This window comes from Calonectris borealis, chromosome 1 (assembly GCF_964195595.1).
Source record: "Calonectris borealis chromosome 1, bCalBor7.hap1.2, whole genome shotgun sequence".
Taxonomy (NCBI): domain Eukaryota; kingdom Metazoa; phylum Chordata; class Aves; order Procellariiformes; family Procellariidae; genus Calonectris; species Calonectris borealis.
This window is the reverse complement of record NC_134312.1, coordinates 80,051,917-80,059,031: the sequence shown is the minus strand read 5'-3', so window position 1 is coordinate 80,059,031 and position 7,115 is coordinate 80,051,917. Positions and strand designations below refer to the sequence as shown.

The 7,115-nt window shown below is 47.0% G+C and overlaps 1 pseudogene; it reads left to right on the top strand.

Annotated features, from left to right (window-relative positions):
- Positions 1 to 1,482: 1,482 nt before the first annotated feature.
- Positions 1,483 to 5,194, top strand: LOC142081111 (uncharacterized; annotated as a pseudogene).
- Positions 5,195 to 7,115: the final 1,921 nt, after the last annotated feature.

Below are 7,115 nucleotides of genomic sequence, written 5' to 3'. Positions count from 1 at the left end.
GTATCAATTGGGAGAATGGTTACATCAAAACCTAGGCCACACAGGTAAAGAAGCACTGCACTTTGCTGCACAGAGTAAAGGCTGGCCTATAAACAGAAAAACTTGTGAAACTATTCTTACAGAATGTCCCCAGTGCAGATTGAAATTACAAGCAGATCATCCTACTAAAGCACCACCTCTACCTGTCAATGAAGGGAAAACTTTACGGTTTACATGGCAAATTGATTACATCGGACCATTCAAATCCTCTGCAGGATATCGATACATCCTCACAGGAGTGGAAGTAGTCTCCGGCTTGCTTAGGGCGACTAAGTGTCAGAAAGCTGATGGGCAAAATACAGTGCGCGGGCTGTCATTTTGATTCTCAAATCTATCTACTCCTGATGTTATCCAAAGTGATAATGGCCCACATTTTTTGTGTAAGGAAGTGCAAGATTGGACAAAACAAGAGAGAATTAAATGAGTATTCCACACCCCATACTACCCTCAATCAAATGGGATGGTAGAAAGAGCTAATGGCTTATTGAAAAGGAATCTCAAACTGTATGAGGCTCAATGGGATATGAGACTTCCCAAAGTACTCCATCAATTAAATAATCAATACGGGCCTACTGGAAGCCCTGTAAGCCGAGCATTCTTTGAAAAAACTAAGCTTAGCATTCCACCTACTGGGAAAAGAAAATATCCGACGACATTACAGCCAGGACAGCCTGTGATGGTCAATCTACCATCCATTGGTACTGTGCCTATGACTTTAACTAAACCTCGTGGCCTACTTGCCTGGGAAGCTACCAATAGCAGTGGTGCAAAACATAGGATTAGCGCGCGATGGATTTTTCCTTCTTTTTAATGGGGTAACCCATTCGGACTCTCCCCATCGAAACAAGTCTCTATTTTCTCTTACAGCATCCCGCAGGATGGCAAACGGAAATGCTGTGTTCATGTCACTGTTCCAGACCCTAACAATGCTGCTCCTCTTAACCTCTGGTCAAAGAACCCTGGAGCGGCCATGGTCTCAAGCTCCTGTTCAGTACACCGGGAGTATGGGAGTGCACTCTAGCAAGGGAGATGTAAATCTTTCCACCGTGCTCATGCACAGACCCGAAATACACTTAGAAAACGAATAGAGCTTGGATAAAGATGAAGCTGATGATAAAGTTCCCCAACTTCAGGGAACGGCAGGGAAAGAAATTAAAATAGGATGCCGGATGATCAGCGGGTCTACCCATGAGAAGGCATCTCAGATTTCTGTGTACAACATTACATCAAAGTCAATAGCAAAAGATACGAAACTTTGCGCCTCTGAAAGATTGGACTGTTGATACAATTTTACCTTAGTACAACCTGGCTTTGTAGTCTGCCTCTGGGCTTACCATAGTGTGGGACTACCATTTAAATTTAAAACAGACATTACCATGCCTAGTAATGCAACAACATCCGCCCTGATTGTAAAGCATAAGAAAACTCTATCCCCAATAAACTTCTGAAATTGGACCATATGTGATCAAAAATATAAGCCAACAATGAGTGTTATTTAATCCATCATGGTCTCTTAAACAAATAGAACTATTGATGCAAATTAATATCTCTACAATCTTAACTGACCTGTTCACCATTCCTAAGTACGTCCTATGCAGGATGGTTACATGGGCAAACCCTCACCTCTCCAAGGCGAACAAGGAGAAATGTGACCAGTATTATAGGGGCAGGAGCGGGAGTCTTAAATAGTATAGATGCCGAAGTACTCGTAAATAAACTGAGCACAACAAGTGATTTAAACAAATTAGAACACCCATTGCAGTCTTCTCTGTTAGCATTGGGAACTAACCAATGGCTCTGATCTGATATACTGCCTCAGTGGGAAAGAATTAATGAAACGGACCACCAGCTGATTGTGGATGCGCTTGGTGTAGCCCAAAATAGAATCATAGAATCATAGAATCATACAGGTTGGAAAAGACCTCTAAGATCATCGTGTCCAACCGTCAACCCAACACCACCATGCCCACTACACCATGTCCCTAAGGGCCTCATCTACACGTCTTTTAAATACCTCCAGGGATGGTGACTCCACCACTTCCCTGGGCAGCCTGTTCCAAGGCCTGACCACTCTTTCAGTAAAGAAATTTCTCCTAATGTTCAATCTAAACCTCCCTTGGTGCAACTTGAGGCCATTTCCTCTTGTCCTATCACTAGTTACTTGGCAGAAGAGACCAACACCCACCTCGCTACAACCTCCTTTTACGTAGTTGTAGAGCACAATGAGGTCTCCCCTCAGCCTCCTCTTCTCCAGACTAAACAACCCCAGTTCCCTCAGCCGCTCCTCATAAGACTTGTGCTTCAGGCCCTTCACCAGCTTCGTTGCCCTCCTCTGGACACGCTCCAGCACCTCCATGTCCTTCTTGTAGTGAGGGGCCCAAAACTGAACACAGTATTCGAGGTGCGGCCTCACCAGTGCCGAGTACTGGGGCACAATCACCTCCCTGCTCCTGCTGGCCACACTATTTCTGATACAGGCCAGGATGCCATTGGCCTTCTTGGCCACCTGAGCACACTGCCGGCTCATGTTCAGCCGGCTGTCAATCAGCACCCCCAGGTCCTTTTCCTCTGGGCAGCTTTCCAGCCACTCTTCCCCAAGCCTGTAGCGTTGCCTGGGGTTGTTGTGGCCGAAGTGCAGGACCCGGCACTTGGCCTTGTTGAACCTCATGCAGTTGGCCTCAGCCCATCGATCCAGCCTGTCCAGGTCCCTCTGCAGAGCCTTCCTACCCTCCAGCAGATCAACACTCCCGCCCAACTTGGTGTTGTCTGCAAACTTACTGAGGGAGCACTCGATCCCCTCGTCCAGATTGTTGATAAAGATATTGAACAAGACCGGCCCCAGCACTGAGCCCTGGGGAACACCGCTCGTGACCGGCCGCCAACTGGATTTAACTCCGTTCACCACAACTCTCTGGGCTCGGCCGTCCAGCCAGTTTTTTACCCAGCGAAGAGTGCACCTGTCTAGGCTGTGAGCCGCCAGCTTCCCTAGGAGAATGCTGTGGGAGACAGTGTCAAAGGCCTTACTGAAGTCCAAGTAGACCACATCCACTGCCTTTCCCTCATCCACTAGGCGGGTCACCTGGTCATAGAAGGAGATCAGGTTAGTCAAGCAGGACCTGCCTTCCATGAACCCGTGCTGGCTGGGCCTGATCCCCTGGTTGTCCCGGACATGGCTCGTGAGCACCCTCAAAACCAACCGCTACATGATCTTCCCCGGCACCGAGGTCAGGCTGACCGGTCTGTAGTACCCCGGATCCTCCCTCCGGCCCTTCTTGTAGATGGGAGTCACATTGGCAAGCCTCCAGTTGTCCGGGACCTCCCCAGTTAACCAGGACTGCTGGTAAATGATGGAGAGCGGCTCGGCAAGCTCCTCCGCCAGCTCCCTCAGTACCCTCGGGTGGATCCCATCCGGCCCCATAGACTTGTGAACGTCCAGGTGGCATAGCAGGTTATTAACTTCATCCTCTTGAATTATGGGGGGTTCATCCTGCTCGTTGTCCCTGTCTTCCAGCTCAGGGGGCTGAGTACCCTGAGGATAACCACTCTGACTACTAAAGACTGAGGCAAAGAAGGCGTTGAGTACCTCAGCCTTTTCCTTGTCCTTGGTGGCAACGTTCATCCCCGCATCCAATAGAGGATGGAGATTCTCCTTGGCTCTCCTTTTGTCATTAACATACTTATAAAAGCATTTTTTGTTGTCTCTCACGACAGTGGCCAGGTTGAGTTCTAGCCGGGCTTTTGCCTTTCTAATTTCCTCTCTGCACGACCTAACGCGATCCCTGTACTCTTCCTGAGTTGCCTGACCCTTCCTCCACAAGTGATAAACTCTCCTTTTTTCCCTGAGTCCCAGCCAGAGCTCCCCGTTCAGCCAGGCCGGTCGCCTTCCCCGCCCGTTCTTCTTGCGGCACATGGGGACAGCCCGCTCCTGCGCCTTTAAGACTTCCTTCTTGAAGAACGTCCAGCCTTCCTGGACCCCTTTGCCCTTCAGGACTGTCTCCCAAGGGACCCTCTCGACCAGTGTCCTGAGCAGGCCAAAGTCCGCCCGCCGGAAGTCCATGGTAGCGGTTTTGCTGGCCCCCCTCTTTACTTCACCAAGTATCGAAAATTCTACCATTTCATAGTCGCTAAGTCCAAGCCGGCCTCCGACCACCACATCTCCCACCAGCCCTTCTCTGTTCGTGAACAGCAGGTCAAGCGAGGCATCTCCCCTAGTGGGCTCGCTTACCAGCTGCGTCAGGAAGTTATCCTCCACACACTCCAGGAACCTCCTCGACTGTTTCCTCTCTGCCGTGTGGTATTTCCAGCAGACATCCGGAAAGTTGAAGTCCCCCACGAGAACAAGGACTAGCGACTGGGAGACTCCTGCCAGCCTCTGGTAGAATATTTCGTCTGCCTCCTCGTCCTGGTTAGGCGGTCTATAACAGACTCCCAGCAGGATATCTGCCTTGTTGGCCTTCCCCCTCATCCTTACCCACAAGCACTCGACCTCGTCATCACTACCATCGAGCTCTAGACAGTCGAAGCGCTCCCTAACATACAGGGCTACTCCACCGCCTCTAATAATGTTTCTCTAGCTCTAAATTGTATCCAAGCTCAACTGTGGATGCAATCTATGGTCACAGCAGTTATAAAAGAAGGTGAAGAGGGCACCTTACCCACTGAAATTTGAAAGGTAATTTGGGATAATGCAACTAAATTTGAAAAAGAATTCCAATCCTGGTGGTATTTAGTCAATCTCACTTATGACCCCATCAACAATAAGGCCACAGCTTTTATCTTAACCATATATATGCAATGCTTCGGTATATACCATATACCCAATCATTGCGTTAGGATTAAATCACAATGGAACTAATCTCTATCCATTAGAACATAGAGTGTGGGCCCAACGAAACAGAAACAAATGGCAAACTGTTGATGTTAACGCATGTGTTGTACAGGAACAAAATGGATTTATTTGTGAGAATAACACCATCGAAGCCCAAGACATTTGTCTTGACACTGAACAAAATGTTTGTCATTTTGAAATACATCCCGACGAAACCCCTGAAACTATACTTGTATATATATTGGAAAAGGATGTGTTTGTATGAGAACCCTTTGTGATTTTATACTCATCAATAGCACAATGGGGTGTGTTTTCCAAGATACCTAAAAGTTTGGTCTTTGACAAAACCATGCCTCTAGTGATACAATAACTGAAGTACAATGCTCTTATGTTACTGTATTCCCACAGAAAAAGATTTATAAGTCTACTGTGAAGGAACTAGCTGTTGGATTTGGTTTACAAATGCACACGCATAAAACACGTTTAAAGAGAGAATCTCCTTTCCTTAGGAGAAAGTTCCAACATACCTCCTATCTCTTACATTTGCCAAGCCTGACCGAGTGGTTAGAAGATTTGCTAAGGGTTTGTTTTTTCATGAAAGCTTTCATGGTGATTAGAAACTGTGTTAAACTTGTCTCTCATTATTTTATTCTGCAAGTATAAATACAATGGTCTTTACAAAAAATGAATACTGTGCGTGTAAATATTAGTTACCAAAACAAACAACTAACTAGCCTCTCTTTACCTTCATCTCCCACTGTATAAGTCTCACCTTTTGTTGTGCTGAGACTATTAGCTTTCACCAAAATATTCAGCACAGAAATTTTAGTTAGGCTGATGGACTCTTAATTCAGAGCCTGCTGCCCGCTATGGGTAGTGAGCAAGAGAACGAGAGACATGCCCACGAGAATTGTATGACAGGATGTGGGCAAAATCCGCCCCCAAGACACACAAGCAAACAAATGTCTAAGATGTCAAACAAACTAACCTGGGAGGGGAAATTCCTCTCCTTCCTCTCTCCTGACCACTCCCCAAACCTGACAGCCCATGCCGTGTATTGTAATGCTTCTAGGAAAGAAGATGCTCTACTTAAAAAAAATCATAGCATCACAGAATAATTTAGGCTGGAAGGGACCTCCAGAGGTATCTAGTCCAACCTCCTGCTCAGAGCAGGTCTAATTAGGTCAGGCTGCCCAGGATTGTGTCCAGCTGAGCCTTGAACACCTCCAAGGACAGAGATCCCATAACTTTTCTGGGCCAGTTTGCCCGAGCGTCTGACCACACCCTCATTAAAAAAAAAAATCCTAATATCTAAATGGAATTTCTCATATTCCAACTTGTGCCTTTTGCCGTTCATCCTTTCCCTGTGCACCTTGGAGAAAAGTCTGGCTGTGTGTTCTTTGCATCCTGCAATCGAGCAGTTGCAAAGAGCGATAAGGTCTCCCCTTTGCCTTCTCTTCTCCAGGCTGGACAGACCCAGCTCTCTCAGCCTCTCCTCGTACGTCCTGTGCCTCAGCCAGCTTGGTGGTCTCACGTTACTCTCACGCCAGGATGCTGACAGGCTTCTTTGCCACACGAGCACATCGTTAGCTCATGGTCAACTGGTTGTCCACTGGGACCCCCAGGTCTTTCTCTGCAGAGCTTCTTCCTAGACAGTCAGCCACAGCCTGTATGGTTGCACGGGGCTATTCCATTCCTGGTGCAGGACTTCGCATTTGCTTTTGTGGAACTTCAGGAGGTTCCTGTCAGCCCACTTGTCCGGCTTGTCTAGGTCCCTCTGAATAGCAGCTATGGCCTTCAGCATACTGACAATACTTCCAATTTGGTGCCATCTGCACTCTTGCCGAGAGTGCATTCTGTCCTATCATCAAGGTCTTTAATGAAGACTTTAAACATTACAGTCCCAGTACTGACCCCTGTCGGAGTCCGATTCTCTCTGATCAGGTTCTTTTAGATATTCCATATGTGGTGGGCGTAATGTTTAATATCAGATTTACTTATTTGAAGATAGTTGATGTTATACAGGGTTTCTGATTTAGCAGGGAGATACAAAATATACTGAAAACACAATACAAATATAAGTTACACTTAGGAAAATATAGCAATTGCAATACACAGTTCAATCACAATACCAATGTGATTCCCATTACCAGTCTCCATAATATGCTCACCATCATGACGCTCTGCATCCCCAATCCTCAGGAAGGAATACGTGGGTTGAAGCCAGCTCAAGCCTGTTTCTCTCTTC